This window comes from Bombus huntii, chromosome 10 (assembly GCF_024542735.1).
Source record: "Bombus huntii isolate Logan2020A chromosome 10, iyBomHunt1.1, whole genome shotgun sequence".
Lineage (NCBI taxonomy): Eukaryota > Metazoa > Arthropoda > Insecta > Hymenoptera > Apidae > Bombus > Bombus huntii.
The window spans coordinates 10,301,829-10,327,201 of NC_066247.1; the positions used below are offsets into that span (position 1 = coordinate 10,301,829).

The window sequence follows — 25,373 nt, forward strand, 5'->3', positions numbered from 1 at the left end:
AAGCAGCTTTATTTTTTTTATAGGATGGCTCATGCTTTTTATTCATTTTATGTTTTTCGTTGTCAGCGCGTAACTACCTATCAGCCGCATGAATGCCAGGTTTTACTACTCAGAAGCGAAGAAGCACAGATGCAAATATACGTTACCTTGCATGGAAAGACGTTAGATACATATAAAAGTCATAACGTAGCTATTTACACATGGGGAATATTTATTTTTGTATGAAATATTTTTGCTTCTGAATTCTCATTATAAATGTACGTCTATTTCCTACGTTAAAGTACGTCTCTGCTTTGAAAACCTTCATTTAAATATAACGGTTAACAAAATATTATTAGAGAAATATTAAAACGAGACGCTAAAAGAACATTTTAATAAAGTACAAATGATTATTTGTTCTTTGTTAAATTGCACTGCTGTAACTCTAATTTTATTAAATTCAAAATGAATCATTTATAAACTGAACCGGAATATAAAATTTTATTCCGCAAAAATCATAAAGTTGAAAGTTAGGAACGAATAACAAATGAATAACCTAGTTTCATTAAAAGACACGTGGTTAAGGCACGCCAATCCGCGTAATAACTTTGACACTCCAATTATTATAAAATATGTATCCTTAAGGGATTTTTTGCGCGAATGCAAAATGCTTTTCATACGTGCAACTGAATAAATGGGACGTGATTTTCAATATTTCTTTTTCTAGAATTTATAACAAAGTAACTTTTTCACAAATGTTTTCGCTAACATTTTTACAACGTAAATGTCTTCTTTTGTAATTAATAATTTCAACATTTCTCTGAACTTTCTTCGTTGCGATAAAAAAAATATACAAAGCTTATGACGTGCTTGTTTAAAAATATTTATACGGAACAAGACTTTGAATTTGTCAGACCAATCGTCCTAACGAACGAATAAATTAAACGACTCGTAACAAAAAATTATTCCTGTCCATGTTTCTCTTTGTAAAAGTAATTCAAGGCAAGTTAGATGAATCGCTGTGTACCCTATTCGCGTAGCATGTGCTTTAACGACCAGCGTGCAAGCGTTAACGGTGTACTTTAGTTTCTCTCTGGTTGTGTTAAGTATTTAAGTAATGAGCATATACTCACTACGGGTGGTTTGCATGAGATCACCTGGCACCACTTCGGCTTCGAATGATAGCAGACGCAGAGACTGCAAACCGCAGGTCCCGGCACAAACATAAGACCATGTCGAATGGTTTCTCCTTGGAAATCAGTACAGTCGTCGTCTATAGCATCTAAAAACGATTCTCAGCTTGAATATCTTTGCCATTCGATGGTCGTACGCGCAGTTACGTTAACCGTTTCAACGCCACTCAGCGTGATCATGCTGTACGCGTAGTGTGGTGAACTGTGTCGCGATGTTTGGTTACGATTGTCAATTCACAACGCGCTCGGTTCCGAACGTAGCTTGTCACTAGTCTATCAGAGTTTCCTCTCGTAATTACTTTTCTTTCAAATAATCGTAAACCAAATAAAGAAAAAACTAATGTATAAATTACCTCTTGAATTGGAAAACCAATTACAGAACGTCACACAAACAAAAGGTAAAGCACGAATATTTGGCAACCTTTTGACTCTTTAGTGTAACGTTTCTGATATAGCTGATGAAGTGAAGCGTGAACGCGTTGAACGGTATGTTTCGACAATCCGATACGGATTTTTAAAACATCCCTGAAACTGAAACGGCTAATAGCGTTACGAAAACGATCGTGCCAGGAAATTTTTGTTCGGATCCGCAACGGATCCGCATTGCGGCTGCCACAATGCTTCTACGTAGCATTGATGCTTCATCGATGAAGCACGATTGAAATTGGATATTCGATTTCTTACTGGGGAGAGAGTTTTCATATCGTGTTTACTGTTTCACTTCGCAAGTGTGCTTTATAGTATACGTTAGAACTTGAAATCGAGCTATTTGAGTTAAAGTCGCTTGAAGCTTGAAATGACGTTTAAAGGATATAAGAATAATAGAAGGCTAAAATTCAAAAGTGTATATACGTACATATACATTTCAATAAAAATAGCAAATAATCTCAAGTAAAAAAAGTAGATTCGCGCTAGTAAAATAGTTTCAAAATACTTGTGAAAAGTCAAACGACTTGACTAATTAAAAATGGATGTAAGAACTTAAAGGACAAAGGCGTATAAGAGTATCAATTAAGTAACAAATTCACAGTGACAAAGAGGTTTCCAGTCGATCGAATTCAAATAAATCGGCTAATTTGAACGAAACTTTAGATGCACGAGAAGCGACACTCGTCCTCAAGGACTACGAAAGTTCTACTGGGATGAATGAAAACTTTTGTCTGACCCGGTGTGTATACACAAGATGCGCGAATCTCGAGTACAGCTTGCATTAATTAAAGTAATTGGTTGGTTTGATCAAATTAATCGGTTTAAGCAAATCACTTTGAGTCCAATTACCGGATGTCATCGATGCTACGTTGAAATGGCGAACACCATCCAAGTAATTGATGTCCTCTGTAATTATTTGTTAATCATGCGCGGAATCAGAACGATTCGACCTCGTTCCAAAGCAAATCGTTACTAGAGTAGAGACGGGAATTAATAATTCGTGTCAATTGTTCGATCGTGTTCACAAATTCAAATGCGGTTGAGTGGCGGAAACCATTTATAACACGTCCCATACAGCGTAGATCGCATACACGTCTTAGGATGTATTTTTGGTACTTATATATACTCTATATATATTCTTACTCTATATATACTGTAATATCGTAGAACGACGAACGATTGTCGGGTGAAGAGGATTTGACGCTGGAGGAGCTGAGGAGTAAGCTCGCACAGATGAATCTGCCTATATCCGGTGCGAGATCTGTGCTGGTTGCCAGGTTGAACAGAGCGTGCAAACCTGGTAGATCTACTCCTAAGGGTTCGAAGCGTGGCGAAGATCAGAGCTAATTGAGTCGTCGAAGAGTAGAGTCGTGAGAATTGATAGATTTGTTAGAGAGAGAGAGTGTGTGTGTTAGATTCGTTGTGACGAGAGTGATCAAATAACTGTAAAGTTATTTGATATAGATACGAGTATTGCATTTAGTTTCCGTTAAATATCGTTCTCTGTCCAATTTATATTTGTATATTCAATTTAATATTAATAAATTGTAAGTAATCGAAAAAAAATTTCTATCCTTATTTTCCGATATTACATATACTTATATGTACTCTATATATATTCTCTATCTTAGATATACCATAAAATATTTCGTGAAATCGCGTATTCGTGTCTAATGTCAGGGATTCTCTTTCCATAAGTCTGCGTTTTCTATATTATCTTTCTTCCTTATCAGTAGGCATTCTCACAATTTGTGATTAATACTGCTCGTACAGGAATGTTAGGTTTTTGACGTTGTAAAATTTCATGTGAAATAATAATGCCTATATATTGACTAATTTATCAATTAATTAAATCCGTGTATATCAAGTTTTCTATAATTTAGTACTTTCGTGTAACTACAGAAATTTGATGCAATATAAAATTTGATTAAAACAGCGATTCATCAGGAAACGAGAATAATGATGCAAATATTTTTTGTAGCCATTATATAGGATTTCGATCGCATAATTCATCAGTATCAACTTACCAGTCCTTAACGGAAGAACAGAAAGAAGGGCAGGCGGTACACAGACCGCAATCATGATCATTTTCATGTAGACTGTCAGACTGCCGTACATCTTCGTTAGTCGTCAAAAGTCGCAATGAGAAGCGTAAAAGAAGTGCACTAGCCAGAAGTATCTGCGACAGAAATCAGAATACACTCGTTTTCGCATGGTTGGATCAATTTCGCGTGGGACTAACCTGATTGAACCTAACGCGGGATAATTGTGTTAGGGAAGTGATACATTTACACTGTATATGGGAGTGTGTGTGTAAGGGCCAGAGGGCGTCAAGGTCTTAGTGGAGACAAAAGACTGTTGCCAGATGTTAGAAGAATCTAGGATAGTCGGTTGGCGACAAGCGTGCGTGCAAGACGTTTTTCAGAGTGTGATATAGATGTATAACTGTTGCGTGGGAAATATAGTCAATTATTTGTATTCCCAAATCCTCGAATTTCCTTAACATGGTAGCAGAGCGTGGTTACTAGTTTTGCAAGATATTTAGTGCGTGGTTACGATCTTGCGAGTGAGTTTTCAGTAAAGAAAAAAAAACTTTCAGAGGAACAAAATGTACTTCGAGCACGTAGGAACGCTTGAGTAAGAAAAGAAGAAAAAGAAGAATCAATTAAAATGGAGAGATCGGAAATCATGATACCTATATTCGATGGTGAGGATTATGGAATGTGGAAGCAAAGTATCACGATGTTTCTCAAATATAAGGAATGCGAGGTTGTTACAACTAGAATGAAGAACGAAAGAGACGATGAAGACTGGGACAAAAAGGATTTGAAGGCGATAAATATAATTTATAGTGCAATATCGAACAGACAATTGGAGTATGTTAGGGAAGGAAAAACGGCGTATGATATAATAAAAAGGTTCGATGAAATGTACTTGAAAGAGTCGACGGCACTGCAGATCGTATGCAGAAGGAGATTGGAAAACATAAGACTGGAGAACTACAGTGATTCAGCATCATTCTTTAACGATTTCGAAAAATTAATAAATGAATTAAAAAGTGCGGGCGCACAAGTAAGTGAGAGGGAAAAGCTGAATTACATGCTGAATACGTTACCCGAAAAATACAGCTACATAGCGGACATAATAGACGCATTGAAAGAAGAGAATCAAACGGTAGCGTATGTGAAAAATAAAATAGAAATAGCAGAGAAGAAAAATAAATCCAATCGAGGAGAAAGGCAAACCAACGCCTTTTCTGCAAAAAAGGAAGGATGCTTCAGATGTGGAAGATTAGGACACTTTGCGAGAGAGTGTCAAAATGGCGTCCAAGCGAGAAGCAGTAACGGCTATTGGCATGGACCAACACGTGGTCGAAACAGAGGAAGAGAGAACAAAGGCAATACGAGCAGAGGACGTGGAAACTTTCATCGTCAATCAAGAACCGGCACGGGCGAGCATGGAAACTCAAGAGCAGGCATATGGACAGCAACGGCGCACGCAGCAAACAGCAGTGAGACGAATGAAATAAGTAAGAACGAAATAGTGTGGCTATTAGATAGCGGTTGTACCGATCACATAATTAATAATATAAATTATTTCGATAAATCTATCGACCTAAAAGAACCGGTAAATATATATTTAGGCGATAATAGACCGATAAAAGCGACAAAAGTTGGGAATGTTATAAGTTATTTTGAAGCATTCGGAAAACAAAATGAAATAAATATGAGGAAAGTATTTTACGCGAAAGAAATGTCCGCAAATTTGATTAGTTTAGGTAAACTAACAGACAATAAGAATACGGTTATTTCCAAAGGAAATATTGCGAAAGTAATAGATGAGGATAATAAACTTACAGCTGTAGCGTTCAAAGAGAATGGGACATATAGAATAAAAAGTATATTGAAAGGGAAGAAGCACTTAGTAAACAGCGCCGAACGTAGTGGTATGAGTAAAAAGGAAAGATGGCATAGGATGCTAGGACACGTAAATTTTAAATATTTAGAGATTTTGGGTAAAGAGCAGCTAGTGACTGGCATACCGAATGAATTTGAAAAGGAACTTTTGAAATGTAGGGTGTGTATAGAAAGCAAAATGCATAACTTACCTTTCAAAAATAATCGAACTAAGGCTAGGGAAATAATGGAAATTATTCATACGGACGTATGTGGTCCCTTTAAGACTACCGGATTCAATGGAGAAAAATATTTCATTTCATTTATCGATGATTATAGTAAAATAGCTAGGATCTATTGTATAAAATCAAAAGATGAGGTCTTTGATTCTTTCGTACAGTTCGTAAATGAAGCCGAAAATTTAACGGGCAAGAGGTTAAAAATATTAAGATGCGATAATGGTAAAGAATATTTAAATAATCGAATTTATAAATTTGCTAGGGATAAAGGTATAAGAATAAATAATTGCCCAACATACGTACATGAATTAAACGGGACAGCGGAAAGGTATAATAGAACAGTGATGGACATGGCGCGTTGCTTGTTAGCGGAAGCGAAAGTACATAAAAGGTACTGGCCGGAAATAGTTTGTACAGCGGAATAACACCAGCTCAGATAAATGACCCTCTAACTTACCTTTGTCCTCGTCGACGTCAGTGATTTTAAAGCTAGTTATAAAGTGCACTTCTCAGCCAGCGTCCACGGCAGTCAATATTATTTAACGGGTCTTAACGCGATGTAAAAAGGGAAAAAGGAGGAAAGAAGGAACAGGGAAGCAAAGAGGAAAAACGAATTTTTCATTTTCTCGAAACTGGATCAAGTTTCAGGCTGCTCGCCAAAGAGTCTGTAGCTAACGAGACAAGATTAGACAAACCACGCTTTAAAATCCCCACAGAACTATAATAATCCTCGAAATCAATACGATTCGTCGATCCATCGCCTGATTAAAAAATGAGATAGGATGAAGCTCACTAGTCGGCCTTTGAACTTTCAATAGTGATTCTCTGTAAATGCTTGAAATTGACGCTTGGATTCTTTCCAGATTAACTAGCTTTACCCCTCCCTCCCTTTATCTATTTTCTTAGATCGACTTAGACTGCCACAACATATTATCTTTCTTCTTTTCTTTTCTTTTCTTTCCTTTTGATCTTTTAAAGCCCTAAATCGTTGGCTATTTTGTATACTATATATTTTGTACACTCAATTACTCTGTAAGTCATAAGTACATATGTTTTACAACGTTATTTGTCATATTTCAGTTAAACCCCAGAAAAGCCAGAAATATATTTGCAGCGTGTTTTAACGCGTCCCTGGCAAAGATCTCAAAAACGAGTTGCGACACAATTTAAAGCGACAAATAGCACCGCGTGTCTCGTTGTGGTAACACACGGTTCGCCAGCTTTTTAAAAGCGCTCTCCGTTTGCTTTTTCCTCTCTTCCCTGTCTCTTCGTTTTTTCTTAACGAGCAAAACCATTTTCGCGAGGACGAGAGTACGGAAATGACGTACTGGCAATTTTGTTTTGTGATAATACAAGCAGCTCGGTTTCAGTGAATTAAACTTGGGCCCAAGCTTCTACTTATCCCTACCTTCCTTTCCTTTATTTTCCCTTCTATATCGGTTTTGCGGTTTTCCACATTTCCATCACAATAAACCATGTTTTTTCTCGATTTTACATGTTAGCCAATGATTCACGGCAAAAGCGTCGACTGTAAAAATATTTGTAGTTGCAATAGCAACAAGTATGTTTTCTCAAATAGAAAATATTGGGAGCGTACTAGTGACGAGGGCCTCAGGCTTGATAACGAATCCGTGACCAACGGGAGGACAGGTTCCCTTGCTCTAACTCACACGTGCACCACTCCCTGCTCGTAAGGCACTCGACTTCCTTCACCGATCAGCTCTCTAGCAAGACTGCTCGTCATCCCAACGACGCCACCGAAACAAGACTCCGGTCGAGTGTTTCAGTACACACGATCCTCCGATCGACGTACGACTGCTATCGGTTTGGATACTTGCGATTGTTTCGTTATGGCTATATTAGGCTCTAGGTTGCAAGGTTAGGGTGTTGTCCTGAAGTTCCAGAGGGGCCCCGGCGTCCTTTCGTCTCCGACTCGGCCATCCTGACACTTACACGTCCTCGTGTGTGGCCTGCTGGCTTAGTCTACCCGTCGGGACTTCCACCACGCAGGCATCGACCCGGCGCTCGTCCTCGGGGCAATGTTTTTCTTCTCGCCGCGATGGACAGCGAGACGCGATGTGTCCCGGCATGTGGCAGTGAAAGCACAACGCTTTTGGTGGTGCAGCCGGTCGGCTTTCCTCCGGGCGTCGAGGGTCCTTCTTCGGTTCCCACTTCGCCCTCTTGCGGCATTCGAATGTCGGATGTCCGTAAATACCGCAGTGGCCACACCTGGTCCAGGGGGCGGGTGACCTGCCTCGTTTGTTTCCGGAGCTCGCTAATGACCTCCACGGCGGGGGCGTTGGCCACTCCGTGTATAGGAAGGGCTTCATTTCTCTTTGGAATTGTTTCACCGACGTGATGTCACTCGTGAGCGCTAGTCGTTTAAAACGTTCATCGCGCGAGCCCAGCAGATGGAGGGCGGTGGCGGCGAGTACCTCTTCCCTGGTTGAATTTCGCCACTTCGACCTCAGGAGGGTGATGATACGATTTCCGTACGCTCCTGGTGTTTCGCCGTCCCGCGGTAGTTCCTCGGCTACCTTGATTAGCGACGCGGCTGCTACTTCTTGGCCACCGAAGTGCGCGGCGAATTGTTCCATAAAATCTGGCCAGGTGAGCTCGTCGTCGTTCATTATCTGCGTAAGCCAATACGCTGCCGGACCCTCTAGGGCACGGTTTAGGGCAGAATACAGTGCGCTGTTTTTCAGGGGGTGGTCCCTCATGAGCAGGCCGACGGCTGTGCACCAGGCGGCTGGATCTGCGTCCGCGGCTTCGGGGTTGAAGCGCGGTAGCGATACTCAGGTTCTTCTTCTTCTTCTTCCTCTTCTTCTTCCCTAGCGACCGCTTTAGTGCGCGCACGATACGTGTGTTCGGATGCCACTTCTGATGTCGAGTCTGTATCCGAATCCGAGCTCGAGTCACATTCCGAGTCCGAGCTCGAGGCGCCCTCCCGGGCAGGGCTCGTGGGAGATTGCGATTCCGTGTTGGAGTTCTCCATCGTCCGGTCGCGGGTGGGGTACCTTTATTGTCGATAGTGACACTAGTGACGAGGGCCTCAGGCTTGATAACGAATCCGCGGCCAACGGGAGGACTATCATATAAAAAGCAACAGGATACACGAAATAATATAATTCTGACTAGGACAACATAAACGCAAGAAGTGTTGATATTGAAAAAAATATTTAATTTTGTATATAAATATTTTCATATTTAAAAAAGTTTCCGGAAGCAGGAAGATTTACAAACAAATAATATCATAAACCGAATGTTTCATGATCCTTTTCTAATTAGAGTGTGTGACAGCATGTGAGAACGTTTCTTAAAAATATGACTTATTGCAATTACTTAATCGCAATTATAAACGATTAAGACTGTTACGTCGCGTAACACTCTACCTAGCCGATGCCACACACCGCAGGCTATATGGCAACCAGATGTCTTCGTATACTCGCAGCGTATCCTCCATAGTTTCAAGGACCTTCCATAAATTTCATAGATTTCCTAGAAAAGGTCCTTCAAACAAAACAAACATCTGGTTCGGACGAATTTCTAAAGACTATTGTCTACCACGGCGAAAAAGGGAAAGTTAGTTTTTGTCACGTACGCTGCAACTTTCCTCCCAGTAACCACTTTCTCTCGAGGGCGGTTAAGACCCTTCGTCTAACCAATTAAAAACGAAGCCTATTCCCTCACTCTCCTAAATAACATCGGCACCAACAAATCCGATGGTCCTGTGCGCTAGACACACCCATCCTTAGCTTTCCTCCGACACAGCATCGTCACTCGACTTCACTTCTTCTACATCGTTGGAAAAGTCAACTACTAAGTATACCGCTAATGCCCATCGGGCAGTCTAAGCATAACGCGAGAGTCGGTCTCGGTATTGTCGAGCCTACATTTCCTCTCCTAAATATCTTATAGTGCTACGTCCACTAATACACTAAATCTAATTATAAGAGCCCTGCTCTATCGTACATATGTATCTTATCTTCGTGCGATAAGTGATTATCTATCTATCTATGCTGATCAGTGTAATCTAAGTGTTGGAAATATATAAGTTATAATTCTGTGAATCACAGTGTTATACAAGCTCAATCACCCCTTATTATCTCAACGGAAATCAGGGGATCGATCAATTCGTGGTGTCGATTGTTATAATCGTAACGGGGATTTACGACCGCCGTTGACGTCTTTCCTCGCAATTACGTCTCCCGGCGATTGGCCGAAAAAACAAAGACCTTCTCACAACGAGGCAATCTATCCAAAGTATAAAACTCGTTATACTTGATGAGAAAACAAATCTCTACTTAGGTTTCATTTCGTTTCATCGCGTTCATAAAAAGTGAATTTGTATGAACACATCGTGCAATTTAGTAATTAGGACCGTTGATCTCGCTGCAACATAGATGGATAGAAAAAAGCCATTTAAAATGATACAACGTCGGGAAGACAATTATGAAAATTATAAATGGAACACAAGATAAAATTGTTTAAGATTAATTCTTCTTTTTTTTTTTTAATCGCGAGTGTTTGCAAACGAAGTTTCAATCTGTTTACAATGATAGCAATGAGAGGAGAATGTCTATGAAAGTTATAAATGCGATATTGAATAACATTTCTGCGAGTGGGTTTGTTTTTCGTTACAAATGTTTTTTAAACGAATCTGCAATCTGTTGGAAACAACGGAACAGTAACGGGACGACTGATAGGGAAATAAAAAAGATCGCGTTTTATTTGAACAGACAAATCTTTGAAGTCTATTCGAAAGTCTATTTGAAATGGTACGAGCTCGAAAAGAACGGTGAATACTATAGAAGAAGGATTAATTAAAATTCTTATTAATCTGTACGCTTTGTATATTAAATACCTTGATCGATGCCATGATAACAAATTATTATACAAAACAGTGAAGTATCCACGTCTGACATTAATATTGAGTATTACCATTACTGTAATTTAATTTTTAACCGATCCTGAAAATTCCTTAGAACGTAAAAAGTATAAAATGTTACTGTGCATTTCAAGATTAAATGCACTGTAATTTAGAAACAGTTATGAAGCGGAAACAAATAATTTATTCAGAATAAGAATTCTACGTAATCATGTTAAAAAAAAAAACGTACTTATAACGCGTTTAAACTCCAAATATGTAAAGACAATAAGGGAAAAAAATTAAACGAAGAATCGTATTTTTTGTAAATTCACACAAGATTTTATCCAAAAAAAAATTAAGATTTTTTGAAGAACGTACAAGAACAATAAAAAAGGGATGTTAAATACAAAAAATAGATTAAAATTTAGATTATGAAATATGAAAAAAATGATATTGCATAATTTACAATTATTTTCGATAGCTTACGTCAGTATGTTGGAGTGTAAACTATAAAATATTCAAAAACTGATACCATTTAGACATAATTTAGAAAAACAATAAATTGCGGAAACCGATAGTTAAAACTCGATACGATCGATACTCCAAAACTCTAATCCTAATAATTACTCAGCAATAATAACCGATAATTCATGTTGATTAATGTTTGAACTCCGTTTTTTTTCTGTATGTGTATACAAATTTTGTACAGTTTGATAAAGCGAAATTAAATTATCATCTTTTTGTACTACTTCAAACATTGAGATTTGTCATCTTCAAGGTCGATCACACATAGTTTCAGATTGCGGAGTTGCAAGGGTAATTAATTTTGCAATCGGTTTTCCTTTGATATAGATGTGAATACAAATAGTCATTGATTGACAATATACCGAAGCAATTCTAGTTTAATTTGAAGTCATCGATCCTTTGATATTTTTGGAAGAATAGTAAAAGTACAGAGAAAACAAGAAAAAATGGCGTTAACTAAAAGATAACTCCAATGTATCTCATAAATATTATCTATATATCATTTGTAAGATGTAAGTGACCAAGATATCGAATTATACAAAAATTGTATGTAATGATTAATACTTGAACGTTACTTACATTTATGTACATGAAAATTTGATCTTTTATTAACTAAGTTATTGATCGACGAAATGACTTCCTACATAATTCTCCGCCTGAACTGAAATGCATATCTTTTTTTACGCAAGCCTTATGTGTAGCTAGCAACGAGCAAACAGATTAATTACTTTACACACGGTCGTATCTTGTTTGCTGTAGGCGAGTTCTCTCGTGTAATCAACGAAGTACTCAACTTTAAAGCGATAACAGAAGAACATTATTGTATCGATAAAAATCATGCTTTTTTCAAAGAAATATGTAACTCGTATTTTTTTTAAAGCAACCCTCATAATGTATTGAATAAAATAATCATACATTTTTTTTTTGTTCAACATTTGTAAAATACGATATTATCAAGATCACCAAGGAGGTAATCTTCAATTCTTAATGAATATAATAAAAAACACAATTAATGATTGTTTGATGGTTTTATTATTATCTCTATAATACAAAAGCACAACATCGTGTCAACAGTTTATATAGTTCGTATGTTTCTGTAGGAATACACAAATAATAGTTCTCTATCACAACGTAATCTAAAGGGAAAACCCTAACTAAATGACAAAAATATCGGTAATAACTGGAACTAATGAATGTTAAAAGCAATCAGTATATTCCGTACAAACTTCCATCAACACGATTCGTTCTTCATTCTCTCAACACACTAAGACCGTAATCTTTAAACGCTTATAAAACCATAAGCAATCGTGAAGTTTAGAATTCGCTAACTGGGCGTCTCTCAATCCAGTTTTTGATCTTGGGCAGAAGGAGGACCTTTTTCTCCAGCAGCTTCAGATTCTCGTAATTCTCGATCAGATCAGACTTGTACATAAAGTTCAAATAATCGAGCAGAGCAACGAATGTTAAATCAGCCCAAGAGAGAGTACCATCGTAGAAGTAGCCGTCATTTTCCTTCACTTGCTGGTCCAAACGTTCTAAAATGAACAGCAGCGTCTCTTCAGCAGCCTTGCGTTTTGCAGCTTTGACCTTCTCGTCCTCCTCATAGTGGAAGGCGGCAATTTCTGAAAATTTGTTTTCAGTTAAATACTATTCGCTAATGTTATACTAATTTGAATACAGTGTTGTGCGAAATTTAAATGATACTGAAGATAGAATTACAATCCTTTTTAATCCTTTGTCTTGTATTGTTGACATACGTGTATCGTTCGATTAAATCAAATATTAAATCGGATTTCAACTAATAAATACCTGAACAGATATGTACTATCTGTTATCAAGATTCTCATAAGATTTATGCAAAACAGCACTGGATACTCACTATGACGAATATCATGAATAGTATCAACAGTGGCATCAATATGAAGATCTGCCCAGTCAGTCTTTCCAGCTAAGTCATATTGTTTGGCTAAGTAACGGCAAATAGCTGTAGACTGAGCAACCTTCCTTCTATCAGCTACGAGCATAGGAAGCTGGCCATAAGGAGTCACTAAAAACATACAACTAATAGAATCAAAGATTCTATCGAACAAACAGATTATGATGCTTCTTAAATATCTAGCTTCCTGTTATCTGTTTTGGAAAGATATAATTTAATTTATTGATAATTTATCAGCAAACAAAGGGCATTGTCTCCTTAACAATACCTATTGTTCTCCCACATATCTTATAGAGCAATGGAGAGTAAACAATAATCTCTGTTATACTCTGCATAATTGTGTTCTACTTTATTTAGCTACTTTAGTTAAATTAGGAAAGATGAGATTTAAGAAACAGAATTTCTTTAAATTTTAAGCTTACAGGGCTTTATTTCTGGCCAGACGTCCTTTTTGATACGTTCATCTTCAAATGGAATACTAGCATAGCTGAAGAAGAACGGATTGGTTCTGCCAATGCCGTAACTGGGAAGTAAGTCAATTTATAGAGCGGCATCTTCCTGGAAGTATAATATATACAAAGTAAAAACAAAGAATCATTGATGACAAGAATTATATTATTACAAATTATGAAGTATAAGACAATTTAAGTAAAAAGCATCAACTACTAACTACTCGCATAGCTATTTGTATCTTTATATTTTAATATAGCTTAGATATAAAAAGAATATTATTTTTGGATGTAATAATGTATAAACTTGCGCCAAATATTATAACAAAATATTGCACTTTCTATTTAAGTAGGATAGACATATTACCGGCATTTATTTTTTTTTCTATAGCAATGAAATTGTTTATAAAAAAGTTTATAAGAAAACTATCAATTAATGCAAACAACGCATTTCAAAATATTAATTACATTCGCACGATTCGTTATCTCTAGTATTAATTTAACCATATGGTTCTATACACCCAAGACCCTCTAACAGTAATTTAGTACCATTACTAGTCGTATGTACAATGTATGTTTGTATACAACTTTCGTAACTACAAAACATTCAGCATGATTATATATTCTTCCAAACTTAAGAAACATTTTCTAATTGCATACTTAAATTTATCGATCAATTATAAACATATGATAACATTTATTTCTTTCAACTACTAATTTTCAAATCCTCTGCTGTTCCGTTAATTGAACGACGCGCCGACTTTTCGTACAAGTATCTTGTATCTTATCTGTATTATTTAGTTATCAATAAAGAAGAAACATTTTCTAATTGTATACTTAAATTTATCGATCAATTATGAACATGTAATAACATTTATTTCTTTCAACTACTAATTTTTAAATCATCTGCTGTTCGGTTAATTGAAGGATGTCGGCTTTCTGTAGAAGTATTTCATATTTATTATTTAATTATGAATAAGGAAAAAACATACAAAATATAGTTTTTAAACGGTTTATTATTTATAAAGAGAAACTTTGACTCAGGATATATATACTATATATATACTATTTACTTACAATTTTTTTTTTAAGACTTCAAAGTCGAAACAAGCACAGGAAATTTCCAAGCCGGTTAACAGAAACTTGAATGAGACAAAAATAACCTTTAGATCAATATATGTTCTTCTTCCCCCCTGTTGCTTCCACGTAACTCTTATCCTATTGGTGGAGCTGTGCTGATATGTGAAATTATGACTACATAAAAACATCCGGAAAGACTCATTGAATGATTTTATAGTTTAAGGTTAATAAATTTCCATAAATTAAAGTTGAAAATTTATGAGAACATGTTTTCTGTAACAAAACTTAGTAAAAACAAACTAGTAAGGTTTATAGATTCTTTAATGATTATGTATGTATTCATAAACTAGTTCGATAAACATCGTTCGATAAAACGTCGAACAACACACAACATTGAAGCGCGAAATTTCAAATTCAAGGAAAGATAAATAACAAATATTGCGAACAAATGATATTAAATTTACAATAATCTCATGTAAGAAAAAATAAAATTGATAAAAGTAGTACAGAAGATAGAAAAATCTATAAAACTGGTGGCTGGGAAATAGAAAATATATAAATTTATGTTATTAGAGTTTAGTACTTCTGTCGATCAATGTGTTACGACCGTTCGCGGAGAGACGCAGTCGCAGTAGCGAGAGGCGTAAATTCTCGCTACGATTCGGTGAATCAACGCCGCGAAGTAGTCGTTCCCCTGTTTCGGTTAAGATAAGAGGTGGTTAAATGAATATGACACAGTATAGTAAGTTATATTTCACCGTTTATTCCAACAACTTATAACGAAGGCAGTTACGCTGGTGCGTATGTACGAGATGAATAAGTGACTGATCTGTGGGTGTGTCCTACCCGGTGGAAGGATATTGACCGTTCGAAAGAAGATAATTTTAGAAACTTCAACCTTTGGAGGTGTTTGTTAATTAAAAATGACAAAACTGGTATTATGTAAAAAAGAGTAATGTGTATCCTGAATCAATGTCGAATGGAAATTAGACAGTTCTATAAAAATAATCCTTCTCACGATCCCACAACTTCATAGCTTAATTAAATACAATTCTTCGGCGATATAATTACAAATACATTTACAGGAATTGTGTAATATGATAAATATCTCGTTAAAGAAATTGAAATCGTAAACTCTAGATTCTAGTATTCTTTCACTTTCATGTTTCCTATGAGCCCTTCAATCGCTAAATATTTTGCAATGAAACACGTATTATTAAACAACATAATCATACTAAATTAATTTAATGTGACTATTTATTATTATTATATAATAACACAGTGATGAAAGAAATAAACTGGTCAAGTAATCTAAGGAAGGATAATACGTATCTATGTCAGTGACAGTGAGAAAAATTCAGATATCTGTACTTAAGTGATTACACTTATAAGTATCATTATATATTATATAAATATGATATTTCGAATGGTATCATTTATCACTCATTAAACAAGAGTGTCATATCCAGAGAAATGATTTTACATATCTTAATCTTTGCTTTGATTACGATAGTAATAATTTCTATCAAACTTGATGAGAAAGATACATGAATAATTATCTAAAAGCTGAAAATCTTGGCAAATTCATTTGTACATAAACTAACAGGAGTGAATTTTAAAGATACACTCTGCTCTCAACAATTAAAGCTGTCTTGTCGCAACAAAGTTTCAATAATTTTTTATGGGCAACATGGCCCAGTTTGCACAAAGACTAAAAATTTTAACATTAAATTTGGATAAACTATCTTACGATAGAAGGAATGATATATCCTTCATTTTCGCCAATAATCTGGTCGAATTTAGTCAAGTAAAATGGTATTGTTTCGTTCAAAAGTTGATTCTTCCTCGCTTCCTTCTTTTCAGGATCCTCCTCCATGCGATAGTAGCAGATAGCTGAAACGTATATGAAACCAACCGTTACATTCATTTGTGTTTTTCCCCCCAAACGAAGAGAAAATAAGTTGTGAAAGAAGGAGTAGCCTCTCATAGTTCCTACAATTTCTTCATTCTCTTTGCTTTCTTCAATATTGCCTCAACAAGTTCCTGTGGTTCACGATACTTGAAATATATACAATGTTATCAGCGTGGAAATTGTCTTGGAAACTTGGAAAATCTTTCAAGAGGAACAACATTGCTAACTGAGATTCGAGAAAGGAAATGTAAGTAAATCCTTGCTTCTACGTAGAGCTTTTTTATTTACTTCTGACGAGTAAAGTACTGTTATTAAAATTTGATTAAAAGTACCAAGAATGTCGAGATATAAACAACCATTTGTGGAAAGGTCAGGAGAAGCAGAATTATCGAATAAACGTTATATAACTCTTAGTGATTAAGTAAGAGAAGAGAAACGAGAAAAAAGTCTTTTATCTAGGTCTTAATAAAGTATACTATATTTATCTCCATATCAAGAATAACAACAAGATATAAACAGTCTTCTAGAAATTGAGTAAATATTACATAATTACATCTTGAGCAATATTTTGCATCTTAGCTTTTGCTTAATCATTATGATAATCTTAAATATCTGTAAATTCTTCACAGACTCTTTGCATCTTCTATACAGGTATCTCATGATCATGTGATAACACACAGGAAGAAAAATAGAGGAAAAAACAGCGTAAAAAAAAGTTGCGTAGGAGTATCGTCGCACTACATCATTCGACAATTGATGCACGTCATGGCGATCGTCACGGTTTAAAGCAGGCCATCAAAAACACGTTTGTTATCGTACGGAAAAATCTGCGACGTTCCAGCTGTTCAGGTGCATCGAATTGTGAATCATCGGCGGTACGAAGCAAGGCGAGGGGCGTAAATAGAGAAAGAAGAGAAGAGAAGGATTCGCATAAATGATAAAATATAATCGTTCGTTCCTCGTCGATGGCGGATGGATGGCTTTAATCGTGGATGATATCGATACGATTATATTTTATACATTTGAAACAAATATAAAAGACGAGCAAAAACCAGAGATACGATCGTTATGATATTATTCAATCGGTAGCCTATTTACCTCGTTTTTTGTTCACCTTCTCTGTCTAGTAATAATTTTTCGATTCGACTGGCGTGACGTTACGTTGGCGGTGTAAAAACACGATTTTAAACACCTGCGGATAGTTGCATGAGTTTCGAGCGATTCCATTCCCTTCGATTTATATTTATGCGATCAACGCGCGGATCGTTAACGCATTATGCAGACAGCAGATGTTACGTAATCACACATATCGTAATTGGAAATTAGTAACGTTATCGCGTACCAGGATCTTCCTGTCTTTGATCATCGAGTAACACTTCGTTGTCCTCGCTCCTTCCGCGGATAACCAGCGTTTATCATATAGAGACAGGGATTTGCAAAGAATAAAAGTTGTAGAACGTTGAAAGGCGTTGAGAGAAACGTGATGTTATCCCGTTATTCGTTAACGCAACGCAGTTAAAAAAAATCCCGTAGGAAGATTACGATAATAGATAACCTGAGTCGAGTGTTTGTCGGGGGATCTAAAAGATTCTTTCGAGTTGAGCGTCTGAGATTGCAGAGAAGAAAATTTGGAAGCCATCGAATTCGTGATGTCGATAGAAATCTTCAGTTGGAATCGTTGTATCATAACGTAGTCTGCTTATTGTCGATAAGACTTTACTAAACTAAAAGTGACTACTAAAAGTTTCTATCCTCTAAATTCTACCTACGATTCTATAATCTAAAAACTGACTTTTGCAAACAAACTGTAACATTCGCTTAACGGAAAGACATACGTATCTTGTTTGTACTCGTCTTTTCACAATGAATTCTTGAACGTCTGTCTCTGTGGTGAGACAAATGCAAAGTCATCTCATCAGTTACTCACCTTGCTTCAAATCTCCAAGAGTATCGACGAGCTCGTCGCATATCATCGCATCCCATTCGTCCTTTCCCATTAGATCGTACTTCCTCGCCAAGTATCGCGCCACAGCGTTACTCTGCGCTACCGGTTTCCCGTCTATCTCCAGCACAGGCAGCTTTTTATAAGGCATTGCTAAGAACAAACATGGCTCATATGAACACTGTGTAGAGGGAAACGATCGATAGGAAATCACAACACAGCTTCCGAGGCCGTTGCGTTCTTGTGAACAGATGAATCGAAATCATTTCGGTTTTAATCAACATGACCTAGTAAAGAAATACAGAAATGTCTTCTTTCTCCTTTTTTTCTTTTCTTACGATTACGATGGACAGGGTATCGCGTGTTTTTGACTGTTGGGAAGAACCTAAAGTTTTTAAAATCAAGGATAAAAGATAATACCAGACACGGAAAAAATATTAGAAAATGTACACGGTTCTTGTAATGAAAATTGAAATGCAAGGAATATAAATCGAATGTCTCTTGCGAACGTAATTTTGTGTTTTACACCGACAGGATTGATTTACAGACTTACGTTGATTTTTTGTTTCTCTATCTGCAAGCGACATTTAAGATTATATCGAAGACTATGCTGCGTAAAACTTTTATTATACTATTTACGATAGAAATGTCGCAACGGAAGATCGAATTTTATGTCTGCTTTGTTCTTTCGACTTTTTAGCTATGTTCTTGTTCATTTCCGAACTGATTTCAATTTTTTATCCTTTTTTTCCGACAAGTCCTAAAAAGTTTTTAAATTAACGAGAAACGTAGAAGTATTTTTGTATTCCTATTTTAAGTCACCTATTTACGGTTTTCTCAAAATATTCGAAATGCTTCGATTCATTGAAAACAATAAAGATTGCAACACAAAAATTCGAGAATCGTAAGTGAATTAAGTTGGTATTCGATAAACACGATATTACGGAAGCAAAACTTAATGAAAAGTTCGACTTTGTTCCGTATGAAATTTTACTTTAAGTAAGTTTAGCCTGCACGTGAAACGAAAATTTTATATACAGAAAAGTTTGAGTAAATGGCAGATATCTGAGAGTTGAACGATGAAAGTAAAAATCGATTCTTCACGCTTACAATCCTTGTATTCAGGCCAGAGTTCTTCGGGGATCCTCTCGTCGGTATACTCGATGCCAGTATATGCAAATATGTACCGTATATGTTCGGCACGACCACGGGCATTGAAGTAGATTAGTTTGTAGGTATGTTCGTCGCTCATTTTCCTTGCTCTGTCAACTTATCGAGAAAAATGTTACAATTAACTCGTGTAATTAACAGACTGTGTGCGTGTTTGTGTGTAGAGAGAACAATTTATTTATAGATGGAATAATTCGTATAATACGCAAAATAAATCATTTAGAAGGCTGGAATATATGTTTTTGAAACAACTAATTATGTCGAAAAATATTTCAAACGAGATATAATTATGAAAAAAATAATAATTAAATGTATGTAAATGTATGTAATAATAGTTAAATGTATGTAAATGTAATAATTAAATGTAATTAGTTGTGAAAAAAATAATAATAAAAAATAAATAAATTTAAAAAAAGAATTAAATGTAATTAGTTTCTTTTTACGCACGCGATATTATTGGCGATATATGAAGGTCAACTTTATTTTTTTAAATAGATATATTTATACATATATTTATAGATATAAATACATATATTATATAGATATAATAGTATATATAATATATATAATAATATATATGTCGAGTCTGAATCTCCGAGTCCGAGCTCGAGGCGCCCTCCCGGGGAGGGCTCGCGGGAGGTAGCGGTTCTGCGTTGAAGTTCTCCATCGTCCGGTCGCGCGTGGGGTACCTTTATTGTCGATAGTTACACTAGTGACGAGGGCCTCAGGCTTGATAACGAATCCGTGACCAACGGGAGGACAGGTTCCCTTGCTCTTGTCACGTCGATTAGGGGTAATTTCACGTTCCGCACGCAAGGTGAGAAATTCGTACTTAAATTTTGATTGTTACTAGAAGATTTATTGAACACTGACAGAGTAACGATACAGATTGGTCAAACAGCACAGAAAAGAATGTCTCGCAACGACTCGAGAGGTACTTTTTTTTATCAAGGACCTGGCTCCTGTGGAGGGGTTATCGCTGTATGCCGGTCACATAGGGTTTCTATTACTGCTTAGCCATCATTTTGCTGGCCAAGGTATGTGAGACATAACTATCCTTTTGTTGCGTTCTCACGACCACCGTGACATTCCCCCCTCCTTAGCTTCGCTTTGCTCCGCTAAAGCGTAAGGCTCTGGTGGGTCTTCTAAGTTGAATGATCCCCTCATCTTCGTCTTCGGTGATATTTTGGAAGATGACCGTCCTTGGTACTGTTGATGTTTGATCGATCCTGTTTACGCGAGCGGTAGGGCAGTGTATTTTGATACGTACATTTTTAGGAAATGATCGGCGTAGACATTCGAAAAGTTTACATTTGTACATTACATATATTGTTCCTAGTCCTAGGGCTATGATTCCTAATATTTGTAGTGTGGATATGCCATATTCCTTCAATGAATTTATGCGTCGCTCAAATTGCAGGGTACTGATTTGTGTTTGTAATGTGTCGAGGTTGGCTTTATATTGGTTAAAATTGTGTGTTACTTTTGGAGCTGTTTCTAATATTTTCTCTAATATTGGAACATCTGTTTCTTCGAAGCTGTATATGCTATTCTTAAATTTGGTTTCGTAAGAGATATTTTTATGTGATCCTCCTATTTTCATAATATTATGATCGTATGTTTTACCCGGTTTTACTGCTAATTAAGCTTGGTTGTCTAATTTCTAGGATTTTATGTGTCTTACATAACACGTCGATTTGTACATTTTTCGCAGGAATAATAATATAATGGTTTTCCGTCTGCAAAGGTACGAACGTCAATTCTTCCAGCTTGAAGACAGCAGTCGGGCAAGTTTTGACCGTCTGTCGATTAGTAATTAATTCTGATCTGCATTCAGGTGAATTGATTCTATTGTGACTCGGTTGAGTTCTTTTACAAATGTGGATGATTGCCGTTCGTTTACAATATTTGTTTAAGTAGTGACTATCGACAAAGGTGTATTGTTCTGAGTCGGTTAGTATCAAATCAGTTTCTATTACAGGCGCAATGAATACAGAGTTTTGTTTGGAAGGTATCGGGTAAATTTTAGTTATTTTCCATTCATTGTTTTCCAAAAGCGGCACAGTTATTGTATATATAAGTTTGTTGTCTCTTATCCATACCTTTAGTTTGCTTAGATCTAGAATTAGTTGAAAGTTTTGAACTGAAGGTTCGATATGGTTAGTCATAAAGTTTTGTCTCGTTATTTGGTCAAGTGTTTTTAAGAATTGTTCAGGTTCTATAACTTGTGGGTTTATGATTCCTTGTTTCCCTAACATAACAGTGTTAAAAATTTCGTCGATGTTTATATGGAGTTCTGATATGGTAGATTCGGTTTGAATTAATAGGGAGACTAATATTTCGTTTTTTTCATTGTGGTTTTCAATCTTGTGTATATCGTTGGCTAAGTTTTCAAGTTGATTTGTTTTGGTATTGTCTAGCACGCGTTTGATGAGTGCGGTTTGGTTACTAAGAATTGTTTTTATTTTATTGTTGGAATCAAATAATGTATCGATGTTCTTGTTAATGAGTTCTAAATCGTTTTCGTCGAGAGTTCCGAATAAAGTTTTGGATACTGAGCCTATGACATTGAGCAATCCGTGTTTGCTTTTATAACGCAATAATAATTTGAGTTGCCGAGTCAGATTTTGAAGATTTCTGTACTTAAATTTTAGGCTACTTATTTCTGGTGTGTAAGCGCAAGGTGGTTTACATTGACGGTCTATTAAATCTATTACGCGTTGTAATCTATTAACTTGGTCAATTGGATCGTTAAGGCCTACTATAAGGGTGATATCTATTTGTTCGTTGTACAGATAGCAATTGTCAATGTGTTCCAGGAATATGTTGGCGTAATTCAATGGTTTTACTTCTAGATCGCTTCTAATGTACTCGAGTGTTATGATGATCCATATTATGGTCTTCTTCCTGAAAGATAGGGTTTTAGCCTGTTACCGTGGATTCTTTGCGTGTGACCGTTGGAATATTCGATAAGATAGGTGGGTGGATTGGATGAGAGGATTTCTGCAGGTCCTAGCCATTCGTGGTCTAGCTTGTTAGTCTTGTGATCGTTATGTACCCATACTTTATCTTTTACTCGGAATATCGTCTGTGTTTTAATAATTTTCCGCATTTGATCCCTCTGGTATCGCCTTTTGTTAGATTCAGTAACTCGTCTTGCTTTAGCTATATAGGCGTTGTGTCGATTTTTCCAGAGGTTAAACAATTGTTCTCTGGTTAGGCTAGGAGTGGTTGATATTGAGGATGGCATGTTAGCTTGTCGTCCAAATGTTAATTCGAATGGGGTATGTCCGGTCGTCTCGTGTACTGAAGTATTATATCCCATGCATATTAATTTTAAGTTTTCATCCCAGTCGTTCTGTCGGTCGGTCGTACAAGTTCGAATAAGGTCCTTTACTACGGCATGCGTTCGTTCAAGGGATCCGTTAGATTGTGGATGGAAAGAAGTGGTTTTTATGTGTCGGATTTTGAAAGCTCTTTAAAATGTGTCCATCAATTTACATACGAAATTTCGTCCCATGTCCGTCAGAATACTTTTTGGTGCGGAAAATATGTACACATAGTGATCCAAAAGTTCGTTAATGATTGAGTTGGCTGTTTGGTCTTTTAAGGGTATGAGGATGAGATATTTGGTTAATTGATCTTGGATAGACAGGATAAACTGATTGCCCCGTTTGGTTTTGGTGAGAGGTCCGAATATGTCCATTGCGATTTTGTCATTAGGATTAAGGGGTGTGTCAGTTATCATAGGTTGTTCCTTGGCCCTGATACGATTTAGCTTTTCTCGTTGGCAGGTTTCGCAGTTTTGTATGAATTCTGTAACGTCTTGTTCTAGGTTTGTCCAGTGATGGTGCTCTTGTATTCGTTTCACGGTGCGGTGTATACCTAAGTGTCCTACTAATTCGTTATGATTTTCGCGTAGTATCGTTTGTTTTTGTTCGTTATCGTAGTCTACTGGCGGATCTTGTCCAAATATTAATTTAATTTGAGGGAATCTAGTTGTTAGAAACCTTAGCATGAGTTGAATATTTACCTTTTTTAACGTGCTGAAGCTATTGTCGTTTATTCCTATTTGTAAGCGTCCGGTTCGGTGTTTAATAAAGTGTTTGGTTAATTGACGCAACCAATGCCGTTCGTTAAAGTCTCCCAGTTCGGTCTTTGTAATTTGTTTAAAGTGTGGTCTGTTAGGCTTTTGAGTTATCGGAGCTGGGGTGATATTGATTTTCCAGTCTATATACTCGTCATAATAGTCCGGGTTTTCTACATTGGGTTGGATTTCTTCATTAGTGATAGGATACAATCGGGATAGAGCATCTGCAGCTGTATTTTCTTTTCCTTTTTTGTATTCGATTTCATAATCGTACTCCTCGAGTCTCAAACGCCATCGCATGAGTCTCGATGAGGGGTCTTTAACATTCTTTAGCCATTTCAAGGCTTGATGATCACTTTGAATTTTAAATTTTCTACCAAGTAGGTATTGTCTTAGTCTTTTGATTGACCATACTATTGCTAATAACTCTTTCTCGGTTGTGGAGTAATTCTTTTCAGGAGGGTTCAAAGTTCGGGATATATAACAGCATGGATGTCCGTCTTGGGAGAGTATCGCTCCTAACCCTTCGTTACTTGCGTCTGTTGTTAATGTGAATGTTTTGTCAAAGTCTGGATATTGTAGTACAGGGGCTTCGCAGAGTTTTTGTTTTAGTGTGTCAAATGCAAGTTGTTGTCTATCGGTCCAATAGAATGGAGTGTCCTTTTTTGTGAGATCTGTCAATGGTTTTGCGATTTTAGAAAAATTACGTATAAATTTTCTATAGTATCCAACGAGTCCTAAGAATGATTTTATGTGGGTCGCGGTCTTTGGTGTTTTAAAGTCTTTCACGGCTTGAATCTTTTTGGGATTAGGTTTTACTCCTTCCTTTGTTACTACGTGTCCTAAGTATTCTAATTCCGGTTTCAAAAATTCGCATTTGTCCGGTTGTATTTTTAATCCTAAATTTTGTAGTCTGTTTAGTATAATGGCTAGATTTCGGTTATGTTCTTGGATGGTGCTCCCGAATATTATAATGTCATCCAGGTATACGAAACAGTTATTTCCTATTAACCCCCGTAGCGCGGTATCCATCATACGTTGAAACGTCGCCGGTGCGTTTTTAAGGCCGAAGGGCATGCGATTATAGTGGAAGTGACCTTGTGGGGTTGAGAATGCACTATATTTTTTGGAATTTTGCTCCATAGGTATCTGGTGAAATCCTGACGAGAGGTCTAGGGCCGAGAAAAATTTAGCTTTGCCTAAGTGCTCGAGTATTTCGTCCGAATTTGGTAAAGGATACGCGTCTTGGTCTGTTTGCTCGTTTAATTTTCTAAAATCTATAACGATTCTCCATTTTTGTTTGCCTGATGCATCTAATTTTTTTGGAACTACCCAAATTGGTGCGTTATATGGACTGTCCGATGGTTCTATGATTTGTTTGTCTAACATGTCGTTGATTTGAGTCTCAATTTCCTTTTTATGATATTCGGGCGGTCTATAAGATTTGATGTTTATAGGTTTGTCTGTCTTGAGTGTGATTGTATGTTCTGTCAGGTTGGTACATGGTAATGAATCTGTTTCCATATTAAAAACGTCTAAGTAATTGATGAGGATTTTCTCAAGGGGTTCTCGAAGTTCTGGATCAATATGTTTGGTACGTATTATTTGTGCGAATTTATTAATTTGGCTTAGTTTATCGGGTTTCTCTATTTCGTTTGTAATG

General features: G+C 36.5%; 1 pseudogene; it reads right to left on the reverse strand.

The window, feature by feature from the left end:
* Positions 1-12,140: 12,140 nt before the first annotated feature.
* On the reverse strand, positions 12,141-20,409 carry LOC126870563 (uncharacterized; annotated as a pseudogene).
* Positions 20,410-25,373: the final 4,964 nt, after the last annotated feature.